Genomic DNA, 27,600 nt, shown 5'->3' on the forward strand with positions numbered 1-27,600 from the left:
AAATATCTCGGAAACGAAGCAAGCTATGGCAAAATGTTAAGAGACCTTTTTTGTAGAGAATTAAGTTTCCTACTTTTTATGTTCTATGATATTTTTTGATCAGATGCGTAGTTCTCGAGATATATCAAGATATTTAAAAGTTCCGAAGCCGCACCAACATAATAGAGATACAGAAACACCGTGGCCCCTTTCTTTGAGATAACTCTGCACTATTGCGAGCTGCAAATGCCACTTCCAGCTTAGCTGTGCAGAGGAAGAACAACAAGAAGAAGAAATATCTCGAAATATGTCCGTCAGGCCAGTTCCTTTGAGCTGAATCTGCAATTATCTCGGAAACGAAGCGAGCTATGGCAAAATGTTAAGAGACGTTTTTTGTAGAGAATTATGTTTCCTACAATTTATGTTCTGTGATATTTTTTGATCAGAAGCGTAGTTTTCGAGATATATCGAGATACTTAAAAGTTCCGAAGCCGCACCAACATAATAGAGATACAGAAACACCGTGGCCCCTTTCTTTGAGATAACTCTGCACTATTGCGAGCTGTAAATGCCACTTCCAGCTTAGCTGTGCAGAAGAAGAACAACAAGAAGAAGAAATATCTCGAAATATGTCCGTCAGGCCCCTGCCCTTGAGATATATCTGCAAATATCTCGGAAACGAAGCGAGCTATGGCAAAATGTTGAGAGACCTTTTTTGTAGAGAATTATGTTTCCTACAATTTATGTTCTGTGATATTTTTTGATCAGAAGCGTAGTTTTCGAGATATATCGAGATACTTAAAAGTTCCGAAGCCGCACCAACATATTAGAGATACAGAAACACCGTGGCCCCTTTCTTTGAGATAACTGTGCACTAGTGCGAGCCGCAAATGCCACTTCCAGCTTAGCTGTGCAGAAGAAGAACAACAAGAAGAAGAAATATCTCGAAATATGTCCGTCAGGCCCCTTCCCTTGAGATAAATCTGCAAATATCTCGGAAACGAAGCGAGCTATGGCAAAATGTTAAGAGACCTTTTTTGTAGAGAATTAAGTTTCCTACTTTTTATGTTCTATGATATTTTGTGATCAGATGCGTAGTTCTCGAGATATATAAAGATATTTAAAAGTTCCGAAGCCGCACCAACATAATACAGATACAGAAACACCGTGGCCCCTTTCTTTGAGATAACTCTGCACTAGTGCGAGCCGCAAATGCCACTTCCAGCTTAGCTGTGCAGAAGAAGAACAACAAGAAGAAGAAATATCTCGAAATATGTCCGTCAGGCCCCTTCCCTTGAGATAAATCTGCAAATATCTCGGAAACGACGCGAGCTATGGCAAAATGTTAAGAGACCTTTTTTGTAGAGAATTATGTTTCCTACTTTTTATGTTCTATGATATTTTTTGATCAGACGCGTAGTTCTCGAGATATATCAAGATATTTAAAAGTTCCGAAGCCGCACCAACATAACAGAGATACAGAAACACCGTGGCCCCTTTCTTTGAGATATCTCTGCACTATTGCGAGCTGCAAATGCCACTTCCAGCTTAGCTGTGCAGAAGAAGAACAACAAGAAGAAGAAATATCTCGAAATATGTCCGTGAGGCCCCTTCCCTTGAGATAAATCTGCGAATATCTCGGAAACGAAGCGAGCTATGGCAAAATGTTAAGAGACCTTATTTGTAGAGAATTAAGTTTCCTACTTTTTATGTTCTATGATATTTTTTGATCAGATGCGTAGTTCTCGAGATATATCAAGATATTTAAAAGTTCCGAAACCGCACCAACATAATAGAGATACAGAAACACCGTGGCCCCTTTCTTTGAGATAACTCTGCACTATTGCGAGCTGTAAATGCCACTTCCAGCTTAGCTGTGCAGAAGAAGAACAACAAGAAGAAGAAATATCTCGAAATATGTCCGTTAGGCCCCTTCCCTTGAGATAAATCTCCAAATATCTCGGAAACGAAGCGAGCTATGGCAAAATGTTAAGAGACCTTTTTTGTAGAGAATTAAGTTTCCTACTTTTTATGTGCTATGATATTTTTTGATCAGAAGCGTAGTTTTCGAGATATATCGAGATATTTAAAAGTTCCGAAGCCGCACCAACATAATAGAGATACAGAAACACCGTGGCCCCTTTCTTTGAGATAACTCTGCACTATTGCGAGCTGCAAATGCCACTTCCAGCTTAGCTGTGCAGAGGAAGAACAACAAGAAAAAGAAGTATCTCGAAATATGTCCGTCAGGCCCCTTCCCTTGAGATAAATCTGCAAATATCTCGGAAACGAAGCGAGCTATGGCAAAATGTTAAGAGACCTTTTTTGTAGAGAATTAAGTTTCCTACTTTTTATGTTCTATGATATTTTTTGATCAGATGCGCAGTTCTCGAGATATATCAAGATATTTAAAAGTTCCGAAGCCGCACCAACATAATAGAGATACAGAAACACCGTGGCCCCTTTCTTTGAGATAACTCTGCACTATTGCGAGCTGTAAATGCCACTTCCAGCTTAGCTGTGCAGAAGAAGAACAACAAGAAGAAGAAATATCTCGAAATATGTCCGTCAGGCCCCTGCCCTTGAGATATATCTGCAAATATCTCGGAAACGAAGCGAGCTATGGCAAAATGTTGAGAGACCTTTTTTGTAGAGAATTATGTTTCCTACAATTTATGTTCTATGATATTTTTTGATCAGAAGCGTAGTTTTCGAGATATATCGAGATATTTAAAAGTTCCGAAGCCGCACCAACATAATAGAGATACAGAAACACCGTGGCCCCTTTCTTTGAGATAACTCTGCTCTATTGCGAGCTGCAAATGCCACTTCCAGTTTAGCTGTGCAGAAGAAGAACAACAAGAAGAAGAAATATCTCGAAATATGTCCGTTAGGCCCCTTCCCTTGAGATAAATCTGCAAATATCTCGGAAACGACGCGAGCTATGGCAAAATGTTAAGAGACCTTTTTTGTAGAGAATTAAGTTTCCTACTTATAATGTTCTATGATATTTTTTGATCAGATGCGTAGTTCTCGAGATATATCAAGATATTTAAAAGTTCCGAAGCCGCACCAACATAATAGAGATACAGAAACACCGTGGCCCCTTTCTTTGAGATAACTCTGCAATAGTGCGAGCCGCAAATGCCACTTCCAGCTTAGCTGTGCAGAAGAAGAACAACAAGAAGAAGAAATATCTCGAAATATGTCCGTTAGGCCCCTTCCCTTGAGATAAATCTGCAAATATCTCGGAAACGAAGCGAGCTATGGCAAAATGTTAAGAGACCTTTTTTGTAGAGAATTAAGTTTCCTACTTATAATGTTCTATGATATTTTTTGATCAGATGCGTAGTTCTCGAGATATATCAAGATATTTAAAAGTTCCGAAGCCGCACCAACATAATAGAGATACAGAAACACCGTGGCCCCTTTCTTTGAGATAACTCTGCACTATTGCGAGCTGGAAATGCCACTTCCAGTTTAGCTGTGCAGAAGAAGAACAACAAGAAGAAGAAATATCTCGAAATATGTCCGTTAGGCCCCTTCCCTTGAGATAAATCTGCAAATAACTCGGAAACGAAGCGAGCTATGGCAAAATGTTAAGAGACCTTTTTTGTAGAGAATTAAGTTTCCTACTTTTTATGTTCTATGATATTTTTTGATCAGATGCGCAGTTATCGAGATATATCAAGATATTTAAAAGTTCCGAAGCCGCACCAACATAATAGAGATACAGAAACACCGTGGCCCCTTTCTTTGAGATAACTCTGCTCTATTGCGAGCTGCAAATGCCACTTCCAGTTTAGCTGTGCAGAAGAAGAACAACAAGAAGAAGAAATATCTCGAAATATGTCCGTTAGGCCCCTTCTCTTGAGATAAATCTGCAAATATCTCGGAAACGACGCGAGCTATGGCAAAATGTTAAGAGACCTTTTTTGTAGAGAATTAAGTTTCCTACTTATAATGTTCTATGATATTTTTTGATCAGATGCGTAGTTCTCGAGATATATCAAGATATTTAAAAGTTCCGAAACCGCACCAACATAATAGAGATACAGAAACACCGTGGCCCCTTTCTTTGAGATAACTCTGCACTATTGCGAGCTGTAAATGCCACTTCCAGCTTAGCTGTGCAGAAGAAGAACAACAAGAAGAAGAAATATCTCGAAATATGTCCGTCAGGCCCCTGCCCTTGAGATATATCTGCAAATATCTCGGAAACCAAGCGAGCTATGGCAAAATGTTAAGAGACCTTTTTTGTAGAGAATTATGTTTCCTACAATTTATGTTCTATGATATTTTTTGATCAGAAGGGTAGTTTTCGAGATATATCTAGATATTTAAAAGTTACGAAGCCGCACCAACATAATAGAGATACAGAAACACCGTGGCCCCTTTCTTTGAGATAACTCTGCAATAGTGCGAGCCGCAAATGCCACTTCCAGCTTAGCTGTGCAGAAGAAGAACAACAAGAAGAAGAAATATCTCGAAATATGTCCGTCAGGCCCCTTCCCTTGAGATAAATCTGCAAATATCTCGGAAACGAAGCGAGCTATGGCAAAATGTTAAGAGACCTTTTTTGTAGAGAATTAAGTTTCCTACTTTTTACGTTCTATGATATTTTTTGATCATATGCGTAGTTCTCGAGATATATCAAGATATTTAAAAGTTCCGAAGCCGCACCAACATAATAGAGATACAGAAACACCGTGGCCCCTTTCTTTGAGATAACTCTGCACTATTGCGAGCTGCAAATGCCACTTCCAGCTTAGCTGTGCAGAGGAAGAACAACAAGAAAAAGAAGTATCTCGAAATATGTCCGTCAGGCCCGTTCCTTTGAGCTGAATCTGCAAATATCTCGGAAACGAAGCGAGCTATGGCAAAATGTTAAGAGACGTTTTTTGTAGAGAATTATGTTTCCTACAATTTATGTTCTATGATATTTTTTGATCAGAAGCATAGTTTTCGAGATATATCGAGATATTTAAAAGTTCCGAAGCCGCACCAACATAATAGAGATACAGAAACACCGTGGCCCCTTTCTTTGAGATAACTGTGCACTAGTGCGAGCCGCAAATGCCACTTCCAGCTTAGCTGTGCAGAAGAAGAACAACAAGAAGAAGAAATATCTCGAAATATGTCCGTCAGGCCCCTTCCCTTGAGATAAATCTGCAAATATCTCGGAAACGAAGCGAGCTATGGCAAAATGTTAAGAGACCTTTTTTGTAGAGAATTAAGTTTCCTACTTTTTATGTTCTATGATATTTTTTGATCAGATGCGCAGTTCTCGAGATATATCAAGATATTTAAAAGTTCCGAAGCCGCACCAACATAATAGAGATACAGAAACACCGTGGCCCCTTTCTTTGAGATAACTCTGCACTATTGCGAGCTGTAAATGCCACTTCCAGCTTAGCTGTGCAGAAGAAGAACAACAAGAAGAAGAAATATCTCGAAATATGTCCGTCAGGCCCCTGCCCTTGAGATATATCTGCAAATATCTCGGAAACGAAGCGAGCTATGGCAAAATGTTGAGAGACCTTTTTTGTAGAGAATTATGTTTCCTACAATTTATGTTCTATGATATTTTTTGATCAGAAGCGTAGTTTTCGAGATATATCGAGATATTTAAAAGTTCCGAAGCCGCACCAACATAATAGAGATACAGAAACACCGTGGCCCCTTTCTTTGAGATAACTCTGCACTATTGCGAGCTGGAAATGCCACTTCCAGTTTAGCTGTGCAGAAGAAGAACAATAAGAAGAAGAAATATCTCGAAATATGTCCGTCAGGCCCCTTCCCTTGAGATAAATCTGCAAATATCTCGGAAACGAAGCGAGCTATGGCAAAATGTTGAGAGACCTTTTTCGTAGAGAATTATGTTTCCTACTTTTTATGTTCTATGATATTTTTTGATCAGACGCGTAGTTCTCGAGATATATCAAGATATTTAAAAGTTCCGAAGCCGCACCAACATAATAGAGATACAGAAACACCGTGGCCCCTTTCTTTGAGATAACTCTGCAATAGTGCGAGCCGCAAATGCCACTTCCAGCTTAGCTGTGCAGAAGAAGAACAACAAGAAGAAGAAATATCTCGAAATATTAGTCCGTTAGGCCCCTTCCCTTGAGATAAATCTGCAAATATCTCGGAAACGAAGCGAGCTATGGCAAAATGTTAAGAGACCTTTTTTGTAGAGAATTAAGTTTCCTACTTATAATGTTCTATGATATTTTTTGATCAGATGCGTAGTTCTCGAGATATATCAAGATATTTAAAAGTTCCGAAGCCGCACCAACATAATAGAGATACAGAAACACCGTGGCCCCTTTCTTTGAGATAACTCTGCACTATTGCGAGCTGGAAATGCCACTTCCAGTTTAGCTGTGCAGAAGAAGAACAACAAGAAGAAGAAATATCTCGAAATATGTCCGTTAGGCCCCTTCCCTTGAGATAAATCTGCAAATAACTCGGAAACGAAGCGAGCTATGGCAAAATGTTAAGAGACCTTTTTTGTAGAGAATTAAGTTTCCTACTTTTTATGTTCTATGATATTTTTTGATCAGACGCGTAGTTCTCGAGATATATCAAGATATTTAAAAGTTCCGAAGCCGCACCAACATAATAGAGATACAGAAACACCGTGGCCCCTTTCTTTGAGATAACTCTGCAATAGTGCGAGCCGCAAATGCCACTTCCAGCTTAGCTGTGCAGAAGAAGAACAACAAGAAGAAGAAATATCTCGAAATATGTCCGTTAGGCCCCTTCCCTTGAGATAAATCTGCAACTATCTCGGAAACGAAGCGAGCTATGGCAAAATGTTGAGAGACCTTTTTTGTAGAGAATTAAGTTTCCTACTTTTTATGTTCTATGATATTTTTTGATCAGATGCGTAGTTCTCGAGATATATCAAGATATTTAAAAGTTCCGAAGCCGCACCAACATAATAGAGATACAGAAACACCGTGGCTCCTTTCTTTGAGATAACTCTGCACTATTGCGAGCTGGAAATGCCACTTCCAGTTTAGCTGTGCAGAAGAAGAACAACAAGAAGAAGAAATATCTCGAAATATGTCCGTTAGGCCCCTTCCCTTGAGATAAATCTGCAAATATCTCGGAAACGAAGCGAGCTATGGCAAAATATTAAGAGACGTTTTTTGTAGAGAATTATGTTTCCTACAATTTATGTTCTATGATATTTTTCGATCAGAAGCGTAGTTTTCGAGATATATCGAGATATTTAAAAGTTCCGAAGCCGCACCAACATAATAGAGATACAGAAACACCGTGGCCCCTTTCTTTGAGATAACTCTGCACTAGTGCGAGCCGCAAATTCCACTTCCAGCTTAGCTGTGCAGAAGAAGAACAACAAGAAGAAGAAATATCTCGAAATATGTCCGACAGGCCCCTTCCCTTGAGATAAATCTGCAAATATCTCGGAAACGAAGCGAGCTATGGCGAAATGTTAAGAGACCTTTTTTGTAGAGAATTAAGTTTCCTACTTTTTATGTTCTATGATATTTTTTGATCAGATGCGCAGTTCTCGAGATATATCAAGATATTTAAAAGTTCCGAAGCCGCACCAACATAATAGAGATACAGAAACACCGTGGCCCCTTTCTTTGAGATAACTCTGCACTATTGCGAGCTGTAAATGCCACTTCCAGCTTAGCTGTGCAGAAGAAGAACAAGAAGAAGAAGAAATATCTCGAAATATGTCCGTCAGGCCCCTGCCCTTGAGATATATCTGCAAATATCTCGGAAACGAAGCGAGCTATGGCAAAATGTTGAGAGACCTTTTTTGTAGAGAATTATGTTTCCTACAATTTATGTTCTATGATATTTTTTGATCAGAAGCGTAGTTTTCGAGATATATCGAGATATTTAAAAGTTCCGAAGCCGCACCAACATAATAGAGATACAGAAACACCGTGGCCCCTTTCTTTGAGATAACTCTGCACTATTGCGAGCTGCAAATGCCACTTCCAGCTTAGCTGTGCAGAGGAAGAACAACAAGAAAAAGAAGTATCTCGAAATATGTCCGTCAGGCCCGTTCCTTTGAGCTGAATCTGCAAATATCTCGGAAACGAAGCGAGCTATGGCAAAATGTTAAGAGACGTTTTTTGTAGAGAATTATGTTTCCTACAATTTATGTTCTATGATATTTTTTGATCAGAAGCGTAGTTTTCGAGATATATCGAGATATTTAAAAGTTCCGAAGCCGCACCAACATAATAGAGATACAGAATCACCGTGGCCCCTTTCTTTGAGATAACTGTGCACTAGTGCGAGTCGCAAATGCCACTTCCAGCTTAGCTGTGCAGAAGAAGAACAACAAGAAGAAGAAATATCTCGAAATATGTCCGTCAGGCCCCTTCCCTTGAGATAAATCTGCAAATATCTCGGAAACGAAGCGAGCTATGGCAAAATGTTAAGAGACCTTTTTTGTAGAGAATTAAGTTTCCTACTTTTTATGTTCTATGATATTTTTTGATCAGATGCGCAGTTCTCGAGATATATCAAGATATTTAAAAGTTCCGAAGCCGCACCAACATAATAGAGATACAGAAACACCGTGGCCCCTTTCTTTGAGATAACTCTGCACTATTGCGAGCTGTAAATGCCACTTCCAGCTTAGCTGTGCAGAAGAAGAACAAGAAGAAGAAGAAATATCTCGAAATATGTCCGTCAGGCCCCTGCCCTTGAGATATATCTGCAAATATCTCGGAAACGAAGCGAGCTATGGCAAAATGTTGAGAGACCTTTTTTGTAGAGAATTATGTTTCCTACAATTTATGTTCTATGATATTTTTTGATCAGAAGCGTAGTTTTCGAGATATATCGAGATATTTAAAAGTTCCGAAGCCGCACCAACATAATAGAGATACAGAAACACCGTGGCCCCTTTCTTTGAGATAACTCTGCACTAGTGCGAGCCGCAAATTCCACTTCCAGCTTAGCTGTGCAGAAGAAGAACAACAAGAAGAAGAAATATCTCGAAATATGTCCGTTAGGCCCCTTCCCTTGAGATAAATCTGCAAATATCTCGGAAACGACGCGAGCTATGGCAAAATGTTAAGAGACCTTTTTTGTAGAGAATTAAGTTTCCTACTTATAATGTTCTATGATATTTTTTGATCAGATGCGTAGTTCTCGAGATATATCAAGATATTTAAAAGTTCGGAAGCCGCACCAACATAATAGAGATACAGAAACACCGTGGCCCCTTTCTTTGAGATAACTCTGCACTATTGCGAGCTGGAAATGCCACTTCCAGTTTAGCTGTGCAGAAGAAGAACAACAAGAAGAAGAAATATCTCGAAATATGTCCGTTAGGCCCCTTCCCTTGAGATAAATCTGCAAATAACTCGGAAACGAAGCGAGCTATGGCAAAATGTTAAGAGACCTTTTTTGTAGAGAATTAAGTTTCCTACTTTTTATGTTCTATGATATTTTTTGATCAGATGCGCAGTTATCGAGATATATCAAGATATTTAAAAGTTCCGAAGCCGCACCAACATAATAGAGATACAGAAACACCGTGGCCCCTTTCTTTGAGATAACTCTGCTCTATTGCGAGCTGCAAATGCCACTTCCAGTTTAGCTGTGCAGAAGAAGAACAACAAGAAGAAGAAATATCTCGAAATATGTCCGTTAGGCCCCTTCCCTTGAGATAAATCTGCAAATATCTCGGAAACGACGCGAGCTATGGCAAAATGTTAAGAGACCTTTTTTGTAGAGAATTAAGTTTCCTACTTATAATGTTCTATGATATTTTTTGATCAGATGCGTAGTTCTCGAGATATATCAAGATATTTAAAAGTTCCGAAGCCGCACCAACATAATAGAGATACAGAAACACCGTGGCCCCTTTCTTTGAGATAACTCTGCACTATTGCGAGCTGGAAATGCCACTTCCAGTTTAGCTGTGCAGAAGAAGAACAATAAGAAGAAGAAATATCTCGAAATATGTCCGTCAGGCCCCTTCCCTTGAGATAAATCTGCAAATATCTCGGAAACGAAGCGAGCTATGGCAAAATGTTGAGAGACCTTTTTCGTAGAGAATTATGTTTCCTACTTTTTATGTTCTATGATATTTTTTGATCAGACGCGTAGTTCTCGAGATATATCAAGATATTTAAAAGTTCCGAAGCCGCACCAACATAATAGAGATACAGAAACACCGTGGCCCCTTTCTTTGAGATAACTCTGCAATAGTGCGAGCCGCAAATGCCACTTCCAGCTTAGCTGTGCAGAAGAAGAACAACAAGAAGAAGAAATATCTCGAAATATTAGTCCGTTAGGCCCCTTCCCTTGAGATAAATCTGCAAATATCTCGGAAACGAAGCGAGCTATGGCAAAATGTTAAGAGACCTTTTTTGTAGAGAATTAAGTTTCCTACTTATAATGTTCTATGATATTTTTTGATCAGATGCGTAGTTCTCGAGATATATCAAGATATTTAAAAGTTCCGAAGCCGCACCAACATAATAGTGATACAGAAACACCGTGGCCCCTTTCTTTGAGATAACTCTGCACTATTGCGAGCTGGAAATGCCACTTCCAGTTTAGCTGTGCAGAAGAAGAACAACAAGAAGAAGAAATATCTCGAAATATGTCCGTTAGGCCCCTTCCCTTGAGATAAATCTGCAAATAACTCGGAAACGAAGCGAGCTATGGCAAAATGTTAAGAGACCTTTTTTGTAGAGAATTAAGTTTCCTACTTTTTATGTTCTATGATATTTTTTGGTCAGATGCGCAGTTATCGAGATATATCAAGATATTTAAAAGTTCCGTAGCCGCACCAACATAATAGAGATACAGAAACACCGTGGCCCCTTTCTTTGAGATAACTGTGCACTAGTGCGAGCCGCAAATGCCACTTCCAGCTTAGCTGTGCAGAAGAAGAACAACAAGAAGAAGAAATATCTCGAAATATGTCCGTCAGGCCCCTTCCCTTGAGATAAATCTGCAAATATCTCGGAAACGAAGCGAGCTATGGCAAAATGTTAAGAGACCTTTTTCGTAGAGAATTATGTTTCCTACTTTTTATGTTCTATGATATTTTTTGATCAGACGCGTAGTTCTCGAGATATATCAAGATATTTAAAAGTTCCGAAGCCGCACCAACATAATAGAGATACAGAAACACCGTGGCCCCTTTCTTTGAGATAACTCTGCAATAGTGCGAGCCGCAAATGCCACTTCCAGCTTAGCTGTGCAGAAGAAGAACAACAAGAAGAAGAAATATCTCGAAATATGTCCGTTAGGCCCCTTCCCTTGAGATAAATCTGCAACTATCTCGGAAACGAAGCGAGCTATGGCAAAATGTTGAGAGACCTTTTTTGTAGAGAATTAAGTTTCCTACTTTTTATGTTCTATGATATTTTTTGATCAGATGCGTAGTTCTCGAGATATATCAAGATATTTAAAAGTTCCGAAGCCGCACCAACATAATAGAGATACAGAAACACCGTGGCTCCTTTCTTTGAGATAACTCTGCACTATTGCGAGCTGGAAATGCCACTTCCAGTTTAGCTGTGCAGAAGAAGAACAACAAGAAGAAGAAATATCTCGAAATATGTCCGTTAGGCCCCTTCCCTTGAGATAAATCTGCAAATATCTCGGAAACGAAGCGAGCTATGGCAAAATATTAAGAGACGTTTTTTGTAGAGAATTATGTTTCCTACAATTTATGTTCTATGATATTTTTCGATCAGAAGCGTAGTTTTCGAGATATATCGAGATATTTAAAAGTTCCGAAGCCGCACCAACATAATAGAGATACAGAAACACCGTGGCCCCTTTCTTTGAGATAACTCTGCACTAGTGCGAGCCGCAAATTCCACTTCCAGCTTAGCTGTGCAGAAGAAGAACAACAAGAAGAAGAAATATCTCGAAATATGTCCGACAGGCCCCTTCCCTTGAGATAAATCTGCAAATATCTCGGAAACGAAGCGAGCTATGGCGAAATGTTAAGAGACCTTTTTTGTAGAGAATTAAGTTTCCTACTTTTTATGTTCTATGATATTTTTTGATCAGATGCGTAGTTCTCGAGATATATCAAGATATTTAAAAGTTCCGAAGCCGCACCAACATAATAGAGATACAGAAACACCGTGGCCCCTTTCTTTGAGATAACTGTGCACTAGTGCGAGCCGCAAATGCCACTTCCAGCTTAGCTGTGCAGAAGAAGAACAACAAGAAGAAGAAATATCTCGAAATATGTCCGTCAGGCCCCTTCCCTTGAGATAAATCTGCAAATATCTCGGAAACGAAGCGAGCTATGGCAAAATGTTAAGAGACCTTTTTTGTAGAGAATTAAGTTTCCTACTTTTTATGTTCTATGATATTTTTTGATCAGATGCGCAGTTCTCGAGATATATCAAGATATTTAAAAGTTCCGAAGCCGCACCAACATAATAGAGATACAGAAACACCGTGGCCCCTTTCTTTGAGATAACTCTGCACTATTGCGAGCTGTAAATGCCACTTCCAGCTTAGCTGTGCAGAAGAAGAACAAGAAGAAGAAGAAATATCTCGAAATATGTCCGTCAGGCCCCTGCCCTTGAGATATATCTGCAAATATCTCGGAAACGAAGCGAGCTATGGCAAAATGTTGAGAGACCTTTTTTGTAGAGAATTATGTTTCCTACAATTTATGTTCTATGATATTTTTTGATCAGAAGCGTAGTTTTCGAGATATATCGAGATATTTAAAAGTTCCGAAGCCGCACCAACATAATAGAGATACAGAAACACCGTGGCCCCTTTCTTTGAGATAACTCTGCACTATTGCGAGCTGCAAATGCCACTTCCAGCTTAGCTGTGCAGAGGAAGAACAACAAGAAAAAGAAGTATCTCGAAATATGTCCGTCAGGCCCGTTCCTTTGAGCTGAATCTGCAAATATCTCGGAAACGAAGCGAGCTATGGCAAAATGTTAAGAGACGTTTTTTGTAGAGAATTATGTTTCCTACAATTTATGTTCTATGATATTTTTTGATCAGAAGCGTAGTTTTCGAGATATATCGAGATATTTAAAAGTTCCGAAGCCGCACCAACATAATAGAGATACAGAAACACCGTGGCCCCTTTCTTTGAGATAACTGTGCACTAGTGCGAGCCGCAAATGCCACTTCCAGCTTAGCTGTGCAGAAGAAGAACAACAAGAAGAAGAAATATCTCGAAATATGTCCGTCAGGCCCCTTCCCTTGAGATAAATCTGCAAATATCTCGGAAACGAAGCGAGCTATGGCAAAATGTTAAGAGACCTTTTTTGTAGAGAATTAAGTTTCCTACTTTTTATGTTCTATGATATTTTTTGATCAGATGCGCAGTTCTCGAGATATATCAAGATATTTAAAAGTTCCGAAGCCGCACCAACATAATAGAGATACAGAAACACCGTGGCCCCTTTCTTTGAGATAACTCTGCACTATTGCGAGCTGTAAATGCCACTTCCAGCTTAGCTGTGCAGAAGAAGAACAAGAAGAAGAAGAAATATCTCGAAATATGTCCGTCAGGCCCCTGCCCTTGAGATATATCTGCAAATATCTCGGAAACGAAGCGAGCTATGGCAAAATTTTGAGAGACCTTTTTTGTAGAGAATTATGTTTCCTACAATTTATGTTCTATGATATTTTTTGATCAGAAGCGTAGTTTTCGAGATATATCGAGATATTTAAAAGTTCCGAAGCCGCACCAACATAATAGAGATACAGAAACACCGTGGCCCCTTTCTTTGAGATAACTCTGCACTAGTGCGAGCCGCAAATTCCACTTCCAGCTTAGCTGTGCAGAAGAAGAACAACAAGAAGAAGAAATATCTCGAAATATGTCCGTTAGGCCCCTTCCCTTGAGATAAATCTGCAAATATCTCGGAAACGACGCGAGCTATGGCAAAATGTTAAGAGACCTTTTTTGTAGAGAATTAAGTTTCCTACTTATAATGTTCTATGATATTTTTTGATCAGATGCGTAGTTCTCGAGATATATCAAGATATTTAAAAGTTCCGAAGCCGCACCAACATAATAGAGATACAGAAACACCGTGGCCCCTTTCTTTGAGATAACTCTGCACTATTGCGAGCTGGAAATGCCACTTCCAGTTTAGCTGTGCAGAAGAAGAACAACAAGAAGAAGAAATATCTCGAAATATGTCCGTTAGGCCCCTTCCCTTGAGATAAATCTGCAAATAACTCGGAAACGAAGCGAGCTATGGCAAAATGTTAAGAGACCTTTTTTGTAGAGAATTAAGTTTCCTACTTTTTATGTTCTATGATATTTTTTGATCAGATGCGCAGTTATCGAGATATATCAAGATATTTAAAAGTTCCGAAGCCGCACCAACATAATAGAGATACAGAAACACCGTGGCCCCTTTCTTTGAGATAACTCTGCTCTATTGCGAGCTGCAAATGCCACTTCCAGTTTAGCTGTGCAGAAGAAGAACAACAAGAAGAAGAAATATCTCGAAATATGTCCGTTAGGCCCCTTCCCTTGAGATAAATCTGCAAATATCTCGGAAACGACGCGAGCTATGGCAAAATGTTAAGAGACCTTTTTTGTAGAGAATTAAGTTTCCTACTTATAATGTTCTATGATATTTTTTGATCAGATGCGTAGTTCTCGAGATATATCAAGATATTTAAAAGTTCCGAAGCCGCACCAACATAATAGAGATACAGAAACACCGTGGCCCCTTTCTTTGAGATAACTCTGCACTATTGCGAGCTGGAAATGCCACTTCCAGTTTAGCTGTGCAGAAGAAGAACAACAAGAAGAAGAAATATCTCGAAATATGTCCGTTAGGCCCCTTCCCTTGAGATAAATCTGCAAATAACTCGGAAACGAAGCGAGCTATGGCAAAATGTTAAGAGACCTTTTTTGTAGAGAATTAAGTTTCCTACTTTTTATGTTCTATGATATTTTTTGATCAGATGCGCAGTTATCGAGATATATCAAGATATTTAAAAGTTCCGAAGCCGCACCAACATAATAGAGATACAGAAACACCGTGGCCCCTTTCTTTGAGATAACTGTGCACTAGTGCGAGCCGCAAATGCCACTTCCAGCTTAGCTGTGCAGAAGAAGAACAACAAGAAGAAGAAATATCTCGAAATATGTCCGTCAGGCCCCTTCCCTTGAGATAAATCTGCAAATATCTCGGAAACGAAGCGAGCTATGGCAAAATGTTAAGAGACCTTTTTCGTAGAGAATTATGTTTCCTACTTTTTATGTTCTATGATATTTTTTGATCAGACGCGTAGTTCTCGAGATATATCAAGATATTTAAAAGTTCCGAAGCCGCACCAACATAATAGAGATACAGAAACACCGTGGCCCCTTTCTTTGAGATAACTGTGCACTAGTGCGAGCCGCAAATGCCACTTCCAGCTTAGCTGTGCAGAAGAAGAACAACAAGAAGAAGAAATATCTCGAAATATGTCCGTCAGGCCCCTTCCCTTGAGATAAATCTGCAAATATCTCGGAAACCAAGCGAGCTATGGCAAAATGTTAAGAGACCTTTTTTGTAGAGAATTATGTTTCCTATAATTTATGTTCTATGATATTTTTTGATCAGAAGCGTAGTTTTCGAGATATATCGAGATATTTAAAAGTTCCGAAGCCGCACCAACATAATAGAGATACAGAAACACCGTGGCCCCTTTCTTTGAGATAACTCTGCACTATTGCGAACTGCAAATGCCACTTCCAGCTTAGCTGTGCAGAAGAAGAACAACAAGAAGAAGAAGTATCTCGAAATATGTCCGTCAGGCACCTTCCCTTGAGATAAATCTGCAAATATCTCGGAAACGAAGCGAGCTATTGCAAAATGTTATGAGACCTTTTTTGTAGAGAATTAAGTTTCCTACTTTTTATGTTGTATGATATTTTTTGATCAGATGCGTAGTTCTCGAGATATATCAAGATATTTAAAAGTTCCGAAGCCGCACCAACATAATAGAGATACAGAAACACCGTGGCCCCTTTCTTTGAGATAACTCTGCACTATTGCGAGCGGGAAATGCCACTTCCAGTTTAGCTGTGCAGAAGAAGAACAACAAGAAGAAGAAATATCTCGAAATATGTCCGTCAGGCCCGTTCCCTTGAGATAAATCTGCAAATATCTCGGAAACGAAGCGAGCTATGGCAAAATGTTAAGAGACCTTTTTTGTAGAGAATTAAGTTTCCTACTCTTTTTGTTCTATGATATTTTTTGATCAGGTGCGTAGTTCTCGAGATATATCAAGATATTTAACAGTTCCGAATCTGCACCAACATAATAGAGGTACAGAAACACCGTGGCCTCTTTCTCTGAGATAACTCTGCACTATTGCGAGCTGCAAATGCCACTTCCAGCTTAGCTGTGCAGAAGAAGAACAACAAGAAGAAGAAATATCTCGAAATATGTCCGTCAGGCCCCTTCCCTTGAGATAAATCTGCAAATATCTCGGAAACCAAGCGAGCTATGGCAAAATGTTAAGAGACCTTTTTTGTAGAGAATTATGTTTCCTATAATTTATGTTCTATGATATTTTTTGATCAGAAGCGTAGTTTTCGAGATATATCGAGATATTTAAAAGATCCGAAGCCGCACCAACATAATAGAGATACAGAAACACCGTGGCCCCTTTCTTTGAGATAACTCTGCACTATTGCGACCTGCAAATGCCACTTCCAGCTTAGCTGTGCAGAAGAAGAACAACAAGAAGAAGAAATATCTCGAAATATGTCCGTCAGGCCCCTTCCCTTGAGATAAATCTGCAAATATCTCGGAAACGAAGCGAGCTATGGCAAAATGTTAAGAGACCTTTTTTGTAGAGAATTATGTTTGCTACAATTTATGTTCTATGATATTTTTTGATCAGAAGCGTAGTTTTCGAGATATATCGAGATATTTAAAAATTCTGAAGCCGCACCAACATAATAGAGATACAGAAACACCGTGGCCCCTTTCTTTGAGATAACTCTGCACTATTGCGAGCTGCAAATGCCACTTCCAGCTTAGCTGTGCAGAAGAAGAACAACAAGAAGAAGAAATATCTCGAAATATGTCCGTCAGACCCCTTCCCTTGAGATAAATCTGCAAATATCACGGAAAGGAAGCGAGCTATGGCAAAATGTTAAGAGACCTTTTTTGTAGAGAATTATGTTTCCTACTCTTTTCGCTCTATGATATTTTTTGATCAGGTGCGTAATTCTCGAGATATATCAAGATATTTAACAGTTCCGAAGCTGCACCAACATAATAGAGGTACAGAAACACCGTGGCCTCTTTCTTTGAGATAACTCTGCACTAGTGCGAGCCGCAAATGCCACTTCCAGCTTAGCTGTGCAGAAGAAGAACAACAAGAAGAAGAAATATCTCGAAATATGTCCGTCAGGCCCCTTCCCTTGAGATAAATCTGCAAATATCTCGGAAACGAAGCGAGCTATGGCAAAATGTTAAGAGACCTTTTTTGTAGAGAATCATGTTTCCTACAATTTATGTTCTATGATATTTTGTGATCAGAAGCGTAGTTTTCGAGATATATCGAGATATTTAAAAATTCCGAAGCCGCACCAACATAATAGAGATACAGAAACACCGTGGCCCCTCTCTTTGAGATAACTCTGCACTATTGCGAGCTGCAAATGCCACTTCCAGCTTAGCTGTGCAGAAGAAGAACAACAAGAAGAAGAAATATCTCGAAATATGTCCGTCAGGCCCCTTCCCTTGAGATAAATCTGCAAATATCTCGGAAACGAAGCGAGCTATGGCAAAATGTTAAGAGACCTTATTTGTAGAGAATTAAGTTTCCTACTTTTTATGTTCTATGATATTTTTTGATCAGATGCGTAGTTCTCGAGATATATCAAGATATTTAAAAGTTCCGAATCCGCACCAACATAATAGAGATACAGTAACACCGTGGCCCCTTTCTTTGAGATAAGTCTGCACTATTGCGAGCTGCAAATGCCACTTCCAGCTTAGCTGTGCAGAAGACGAACAACAAGAAGAAGAAATATCTCGAAATATGTCCGTCAGGCCCCTTCCCTTGAGATAAATCTGCAAATATCTCGGAAACCAAGCGAGCTATGGCAAAATGTTAAGAGACCTTTTTCGTAGAGAATTATGTTTCCTATAATTTATGTTCTATGATATTTTTTGATCAGAAGCGTAGTTTTCGAGATATATCGAGATATTTAAAAGTTCCGAAGCCGCACCAACATAATAGAGATACAGAAACACCGTGGCCCCTTTCTTTGAGATAACTCTGCACTATTGCGAACTGCAAATGCCACTTCCAGCTTAGCTGTGCAGAAGAAGAACAACAAGAAGAAGAAGTATCTCGAAATATGTCCGTTAGGCCCCTTCCCTTGAGATAAATCTGCAAATATCTCGGAAACGACGCGAGCTATGGCAAAATGTTAAGAGACCTTTTTTGTAGAGAATTAAGTTTCCTACTTATAATGTTCTATGATATTTTTTGATCAGATGCGTAGTTCTCGAGATATATCAAGATATTTAAAAGTTCCGAAGCCGCACCAACATAATAGAGATACAGAAACACCGTGGCCCCTTTCTTTGAGATAACTCTGCACTATTGCGAGCTGGAAATGCCACTTCCAGTTTAGCTGTGCAGAAGAAGAACAACAAGAAGAAGAAATATCTCGAAATATGTCCGTTAGGCCCCTTCCCTTGAGATAAATCTGCAAATAACTCGGAAACGAAGCGAGCTATGGCAAAATGTTAAGAGACCTTTTTTGTAGAGAATTAAGTTTCCTACTCTTTCTGTTCCATGATATTTTTTGATCAGGTGCGTAGTTCTCGAGATATATCAAGATATTTAACAGTTCCGAATCTGCACCAACATAATAGAGGTACAGAAACACCGTGGCCTCTTTCTCTGAGATAACTCTGCACTATTGCGAGCTGCAAATGCCACTTCCAGCTTAGCTGTGCAGAAGAAGAACAACAAGAAGAAGAAATATCTCGAAATATGTCCGTCAGGCCCCTTCCCTTGAGATAAATCTGCAAATATCTCGGAAACGAAGCGAGCTATGGCAAAATATTAAGAGACCTTTTTTGTAGAGAATTATGTTTCCTATAATTTATGTTCTATGATATTTTTTGATCAGAAGCGTAGTTTTCGAGATATATCGAGATATTTAAAAGATCCGAAGCCGCACCAACATAATAGAGATACAGAAACACCGTGGCCCCTTTCTTTGAGATAACTCTGCACTATTGCGAGCTGCAAATGCCACTTCCAGCTTAGCTGTGCAGAAGAAGAACAACAAGAAGAAGAAATATCTCGAAATATGTCCGTCAGACCCCTTCCCTTGAGATAAATCTGCAAATATCACGGAAACGAAGCGAGCTATGGCAAAATGTTAAGAGACCTTTTTTGTAGAGAATTATGTTTCCTACAATTTACGTTCTATGATATTTTTTGATCAGAAGCGTAGTTTTCGAGATATATCGAGATATTTAAAAGATCCGAAGCCGCACCAACATAATAGAGATACAGAAACACCGTGGCCCCTTTCTTTGAGATAACTCTGCACTATTGCGACCTGCAAATGCCACTTCCAGCTTAGCTGTGCAGAAGAAGAACAACAAGAAGAAGAAATATCTCGAAATATGTCCGTCAAGCCCCTTCCCTTGAGATAAATCTGCAAATATCTCGGAAACAAAGAGAGCTATGGCAAAATGTTAAGATACCTTTTTTGTAGAGAATTAAGTTTCCTACTTTTTATGTTCTATGATATTTTTTGATCAGATGCGTAGTTCTCTAGATATATCAAGATATTTAAACGTTCCGAAGCTGCACCAACATAATAGAGGTACAGAAACACCGTGGCCCCTTTCTTTGAGATAACTCTGCACTATTGCGAGCTGCAAATGCCACTTCCAGCTCAGCTGTGCAGAAGAAGAACAACAAGAAGAAGAAATATCTCGAAATATGTCCGTCAGGCCCCTTCCCTTGAGATAAATCTGCAAATATCTCGGAAACGAAGCGAGCTATGGCAAAATGTTAAGAGACCTTTTTTGTAGAGAATTATGTTTCCTACAATTTACGTTCTATGATATTTTTTGATCAGAAGCGTAGTTTTCGAGATATATCGAGATATTTAAAAGATCCGAAGCCGCACCAACATAATAGAGATACAGAAACACCGTGGCCCCTTTCTTTGAGATAACTCTGCACTATTGCGACCTGCAAATGCCACTTCCAGCTTAGCTGTGCAGAAGAAGAACAACAAGAAGAAGAAATATCTCGAAATATGTCCGTCAAGCCCCTTCCCTTGAGATAAATCTGCAAATATCTCGGAAACAAAGAGAGCTATGGCAAAATGTTAAGATACCTGTTTTGTAGAGAATTAAGTTTCCTACTCTTTTTGTTCTATGATATTTTTTGATCAGGTGCGTAGTTCTCGAGATATATCAAGATATTTAACAGTTCCGAAGCTGCACCAACATAATAGAGGTACAGAAACACCGTGGCCTCTTTCTTTGAGATAACTCTGCACTACTGCGAGCTGCAAATGCCACTTCCAGCTTAGCTGTGCAGAAGAAGAACAAGAAGAAGAAGAAATATCTCGAAATAGGCCCGTCAGGCCCCTTCCCTTGAGATAAATCTGCAAATATCTCGGAAACGAAGCGAGCTATGGCAAAATATTAAGAGACCTTTTTTGTAGAGAATTAAGTTTCCTACTTTTTATGTTCTATGATATTTTTTGATCAGATGCGTAGTTCTAGAGATATATCAAGATATTTAAAAGTTCCGAAGCCGCACCAACATAATAGAGATACAGAAACACCGTGGACCTTTTCTTTGAGATAACTCTGCACTATTGCGAGCTGCAAATGCCACTTCGAGCTTAGCTGTGCAGAAGAAGAACAACAAGAAGAAGAAATATCTCGAAATATGTCCGTCAGACCCCTTCCCTTGAGATAAATCTGCAAATATCTCGGAAACGAAGCGAGCTATGGCAAAATGTTAAGAGACGTTTTTTGTTGAGAATTAAGTTTCCTACTTTTTATGTTCTATGATATTTTTTGATCAGATGCGTAGTTCTCGAGATATATCAAGATATTTAAAAGTTCCGAAGCCGCACCAACATAATAGAGATACAGAAACACCGTGGCCCCTTTCTTTGTGATAACTCTGCACTATTGCGAGCTGGAAATGCCACTTCCAGTTTAGCTGTGCAGAAGAAGAACAACAAGAAGAAGAAATATCTCGAAATATGTCCGTCAGGCCCCTTCCCTTGAGATAAATCTGCAAATATCTCGGAAACGAAGCGAGCTATGGCAAAATGTTAAGATACCTTTTTTGTAGAGAATTATGTTTCCTACTTTTTATGTTCTATGATATTTTTTGATCAGATGCGTAGTTCTCGAGATATATCAAGATATTTAAAAGTTCCGAAGCCGCACCAACATAATAGAGATACAGAAACACCGTGGCCCCTTTCTTTGTGATAACTCTGCACTATTGCGAGCTGGAAATGCCACTTCCAGTTTAGCTGTGCAGAAGAAGAACAACAAGAAGAAGAAATATATCGAAATATGTCCGTCAGGCCCCTTCCCTTGAGATAAATCTGCAAATATCTCGGAAACGAAGCGAGCTATGGCAAAATGTTAAGATACCTTTTTTGTAGAGAATTAAGTTTCCTACTTTTTATGTTCCATGATATTTTTTGATCAGATGCGTAGTTCTCGAGATATATCAAGATATTTAAAAGTTCCGAAGCTGCGCCAACATAATAGAGGTACAGAAACACCGTGGCCTCTTTCTCTGAGATAACTCTGCACTATTGCGAGCTGCAAATGCCACTTCCAGCTCAGCTGTGCAGAAGAAGAACAACAAGAAGAAGAAATATCTCGAAATATGTCCGTCAGACCCCTTCCCTTGAGATAAATCTGCAAATATCTCGGAAACGAAGCGAGCTATGGCAAAATGTTAAGAGACGTTTTTTGTTGAGAATTAAGTTTCCTACTTTTTATGTTCTATGATATTTTTTGATCAGATGCGTAGTTCTCGAGATATATCAAGATATTTAAAAGTTCCGAAGCCGCACCAACATAATAGAGATACAGAAACACCGTTGCCCCTTTCTTTGTGATAACTCTGCACTATTGCGAGCTGGAAATGCCACTTCCAGTTTAGCTGTGCAGAAGAAGAACAACAAGAAGAAGAAATATCTCGAAATATGTCCGTCAGGCCCCTTCCCTTGAGATAAATCTGCAAATATCTCGGAAACGAAGCGAGCTATGGCAAAATGTTAAGATACCTTTTTTGTAGAGAATTAAGTTTCCTACTTTTTATGTTCTATGATATTTTTTGATCAGATGCGTAGTTCTCGAGATATATCAAGATATTTAAAAGTTCCGAAGCCGCACCAACATAATAGAGATACAGAAACACCGTGGCCCCTTTCTTTGTGATAACTCTGCACTATTGCGAGCTGGAAATGCCACTTCCAGTTTAGCTGTGCAGAAGAAGAACAACAAGAAGAAGAAATATATCGAAATATGTCCGTCAGGCCCCTTCCCTTGAGATAAATCTGCAAATATCTCGGAAACGAAGCGAGCTATGTCAAAATGTTAAGATACCTTTTTTGTAGAGAATTAAGTTTCCTACTTTTTATGTTCTATGATATTTTTTGATCAGATGCGTAGTTCTCGAGATATATCAAGATATTTAAAAGTTCCGAAGCTGCACTAACATAATAGAGGTACAGAAACACCGTGGCCTCTTTCTCTGAGATAACTCTGCACTATTGCGAGCTGCAAATGCCACTTCCAGCTCAGCTGTGCAGAAGAAGAACAACAAGAAGAAGAAATATCTCGAAATATGTCCGTCAGGCCCCTTCCCTTGAGATAAATCTGCAAATATCTCGGAAACGAAGCGAGCTATGGCAAAATGTTAAGAGACCTTTTTTGTAGAGAATTATGTTTCCTATAATTTATGTTCTATGATATTTTTTGATCAGAAGCGTAGATTTCGAGATATATCGAGATATTTAAAAGTTCCGAAGCCGCACCAACATAATAGAGATACAGAAACACCGTGGCCCCTTTCTTTGAGATAACTCTGCACTATTGCGAACTGCAAATGCCACTTCCAGCTTAGCTGTGCAGGAGAAGAACAACAAGAAGAAGAAATATCTCGAAATATGTCCGTCAGGCCCCTTCCCTTGAGATAAATCTGCAAATATCTCGGAAACGAAGCGAGCTATGGCAAAATGTTAAGAGACCTTTTTTGTAGAGAATTATGTTTCCTATAATTTATGTTCTATGATATTTTTTGATCAGAAGCGTAGATTTCGAGATATATCGAGATATTTAAAAGTTCCGAAGCCGCACCAACATAATAGAGATACAGAAACACCGTGGCCCCTTTCTTTGAGATAACTCTGCACTATTGCGAACTGCAAATGCCACTTCCAGCTTAGCTGTGCAGAAGAAGAACAACAAGAAGAAGAAATATCTCGAAATATGTCCGTCAGGCCCCTTCCCTTGAGATATATCTGCAAATATCTCGGAAACGAAGCGAGCTATGGCAAAATGTTAAGATACCTTTTTTGTAGAGAATTAAGTTTCCTACTTTTTATGTTCTATGATATTTTTTGATCAGATGCGTAGTTCTCGAGATATATCAAGATATTTAAAAGTTCCGAAGCCGCACCAACATAATAGAGATACAGAAACACCGTGGCCCCTTTCTTTGTGATAACTCTGCACTATTGCGAGCTGGAAATGCCACTTCCAGTTTAGCTGTGCAGAAGAAGAACAACAAGAAGAAGAAATATATCGAAATATGTCCGTCAGGCCCCTTCCCTTGAGATAAATCTGCAAATATCTCGGAAACGAAGCGAGCTATGGCAAAATGTTAAGAGACCTTTTTTGTAGAGAATTATGTTTCCTACAATTTATGTTCTATGATATTTTTTGATCAGAAGCGTAGTTTTCGAGATATATCGAGATATTTAAAAGTTCCGAAGCCGCACCAACATAATAGAGATACAGAAACACCGTGGCCCCTTTCTTTGAGATAACTCTGCACTAGTGCGAGCTGCAAATGCCACTTCCAGCTTAGCTGTGCAGAAGAAGAACAACAAGAAGAAGAAATATCCCGAAATATGTCCGTCAGGACCCTTCCCTTGAGATAAATCTGCAAATATCTCGGAAACGAAGCGAGCTATGGCAAAATGTTGAGAGACCTTTTTTGTAGACAATTAAGTTTCCTACTTTTTATGTTCTATGATATTTTTCGATCAGATGCGTAGTTCTCGAGATATATCAAGATATTTAAAAGTTCCGAAGCCGCACCAACATAATAGAGATACAGAAACACCGTGGCCCCTTTCTTTGAGATAACTCTGCACTATTGCGAGCTGCAAATGCCACTTCCAGCTTAGCTGTGCAGAAGAAGAACAACAAGAAGAAGAAATATCTCGAAATATGTCCGTCAGGCCCCTTCCCTTGAGATAAATCTGCAAATATCTCGGAAACGAAGCGAGATATGGCAAAATGTGAAGAGACCTTATTTGTAGAGAATTAAGTTTCCTACTTTTTATGTTCTATGATATTATTTGATCAGATGCGTAGTTCTCGAGATATATCAAGATATTTAAAAGTTCCGAAGCCGCACCAACATAATAGAGATACAGAAACACCGTGGCCCCTTTCTTTGAGATAACTCTGCACTATTGCGAGCTGCAAATGCCACTTCCAGCTTAGCTGTGCAGAAGAAGAACAACAAGAAGAAGAAATATCTGGAAATATGTCCGTCAGGCCCCTTCCCTTGAGATAAATCTGCATATATCTCGGAAACGAAGCGAGCTATGGCAAAATGTTAAGAGACCTTTTTGGTAGAGAATGAAGTTTCCTACTTTTTACGTTCTATGATATTTTTTGATCAGATGCGTAGTTCTCGAGATATATCAAGATATTTTAAAGTTCCGAAGCCGCACCAACATAATAGAGATACAGAAACACCGTGGCCCCTTTCTTTGAGATAACTCTGCACTATTGCGAGCTGCAAATGCCACTTCCAGCTTAGCTGTGCAGAAGAAGAACAACAAGAAGAAGAAATATCTCGAAATATGTCCGTCAGGCCCCTTCCCTTGAGATAAATCTGCAAATATCTCGGAAACGAAGCGAGCTATGGCAAAATGTTAAGAGACCTTATTTGTAGAGAATTAAGTTTCCTACTTTTTATGTTCTATGATATTATTTGATCAGATGCGTAGTTCTCGAGATATATCAAGATATTTAAAAGTTCCGAAGCCGCACCAACATAATAGAGATACAGAAACACCGTGGCCCCTTTCTTTGAGATAACTCTGCACTATTGCGAGCTGCAAATGCCACTTCCAGCTTAGCTGTGCAGAGGAAGAACAACAAGAAGAAGAAATATCTCGAAATATGTCCGTCAGGCCAGTTCCTTTGACCTGAATCTGCAAATATCACGGAAACGAAGCGTGCTATGGCAAAATGTTAAGAGACGTTTTTTGTAGAGAATTAAGTTTCCCACTTTTTATGTTCTATGATATTATTTGATCAGATGCGTAGTTCTCGAGATATATCAAGATATTTAAAAGTTCCGAAGCCGCACCAACATAATAGAGATACAGAAACACCGTGGCCCCTTTCTTTGAAATAACTCTGCACTATTGCGAGCTGCAAATGCCACTTCCAGCTTAGCTGTGCAGAAGAAGAACAACAAGAAGAAGAAATATCTCGAAATATGTCCGTCAGGCCCCTTCCCTTGAGATATATCTGCAAATATCTCGGAAACGAAGCGAGCTATGGCAAAATGTTAAGAGACCTTTTTTGTAGAGAATTAAGTTTCCTACTTTTTATGTTCTATGATATTATTTGATCAGATGCGTAGTTCTCGAGATATATCCAGATATTTAAAAGTTCCGAAGCCGCACCAACATAATAGAGATACAGAAACACCGTGGCCCCTTTCTTTGAGATAACTCTGCACTATTGCGAGCTGCAAATGCCACTTCCAGCTTAGCTGTGCAGAAGAAGAACAACAAGAAGAAGAAATATCTCGAAATATGTCCGTCAGGCCCCTTCCCTTGAGATAAATCTGCATATATCTCGGAAACGAAGCGAGCTATGGCAAAATGTTAAGAGACCTTTTTTGTAGAGAATTAAGTTTCCTACTTTTTATGTTCTATGATATTATTTGATCAGATGCGTAGTTCTCGAGATATATCCAGATATTTAAAAGTTCCGAAGCCGCACCAACATAATAGAGATACAGAAACACCGTGGCCCCTTTCTTTGAGATAACTCTGCACTATTGCGAGCTGGAAATGCCACTTCCAGTTTAGCTGTGCAGAAGAAGAACAACAAGAAGAAGAAACATCTCGAAATATGTCCGTAAGGACGCTTCCCTTGAGATAAATCTGCAAATACCTCGGAAACGAAGCGAGCTATGGTAAAACGTTAAGAGACCTTTTTTGTAGAGAATTATGTTTCCTACAATTTATGTTCTATGATATTTTTTGATCAGAAGCGTAGTTTTCGAGATATAACGAGATATTTAAAAGTTCCGAAGCCGCACCAACATAATAGAGATACAGAAACACCGTGGCCCCTTTCTTTGAGATAACTCTGCACTATTGCGAGCTGCAAATGCCACTTCCAGCTTAGCTGTGCAGAAGAAGAACAACAAGAAGAAGAAATATCTCGAAATATGTCCGTCAGGCCCCTTCCCTTGAGATAAATCTGCAAATATCTCGGAAACGAAGCGAGCTATGGCAAAATGTTAAGAGACCTCTTTTGTAGAGAATTAAGTTTCCTACTTTTTATGTTCTATGATATTATTTGATCAGATGCGTAGTTCTCGAGATATATCCAGATATTTAAAAGTTCCGAAGCCGCACCAACATAATAGAGATACAGAAACACCGTGGCCCCTTTCTTTGAGATAACTCTGCACTATTGCGAGCTGCAAATGCCACTTCCAGCTTAGCTGTGCAGAAGAAGAACAACAAGAAGAAGAAATATCCCGAAATATGTCCGTCAGGCCCCTTCCCTTGAGATAAATCTGCATATATCTCGGAAACGAAGCGAGCTATGGCAAAATGTTAAGAGACCTTTTTTGTAGAGAATTATGTTTCCTACAATTTATGTTCTATGATATTTTTTGATCAGATGCGTAGTTCTCGAGATATATCAAGATATTTAAAAGTTCCGAAGCTGCACCAACATAATAGAGGTACAGAAACACCGTGGCCTCTTTCTTTGAGATAACTCTGCACTCTTGCGAGCTGCAAATGCCACTTCCAGCTTAGCTGTGCAGAAGAAGAACAACAAGAAGAAGAAATATCTCGAAATATGTCCGTTAGGCCCCTTCCCTTGAGATATATCTGCAAATATCTCGGAAACGAAGCGAGCTATGGCAAAATGTTAAGAGACCTTTTTTGTAGAGAATTAAGTTTCCTACTTTTTATGTTGTATGATATTTTTTGATCAGATGCGTAGTTCTCGAGATATATCAAGATATTTAAAAGTTCCGAAGCCGCACCAACAACATAGAGATACAGAAACACCGTGGCCCCTTTCTTTGATATAACTCTGCACTATTGCGAGCTGCAAA

Source organism: Osmia lignaria, unplaced genomic scaffold, assembly GCF_051020975.1.
Source record: "Osmia lignaria lignaria isolate PbOS001 unplaced genomic scaffold, iyOsmLign1 scaffold0006, whole genome shotgun sequence".
NCBI classification, from domain to species: Eukaryota; Metazoa; Arthropoda; class Insecta; order Hymenoptera; family Megachilidae; genus Osmia; species Osmia lignaria.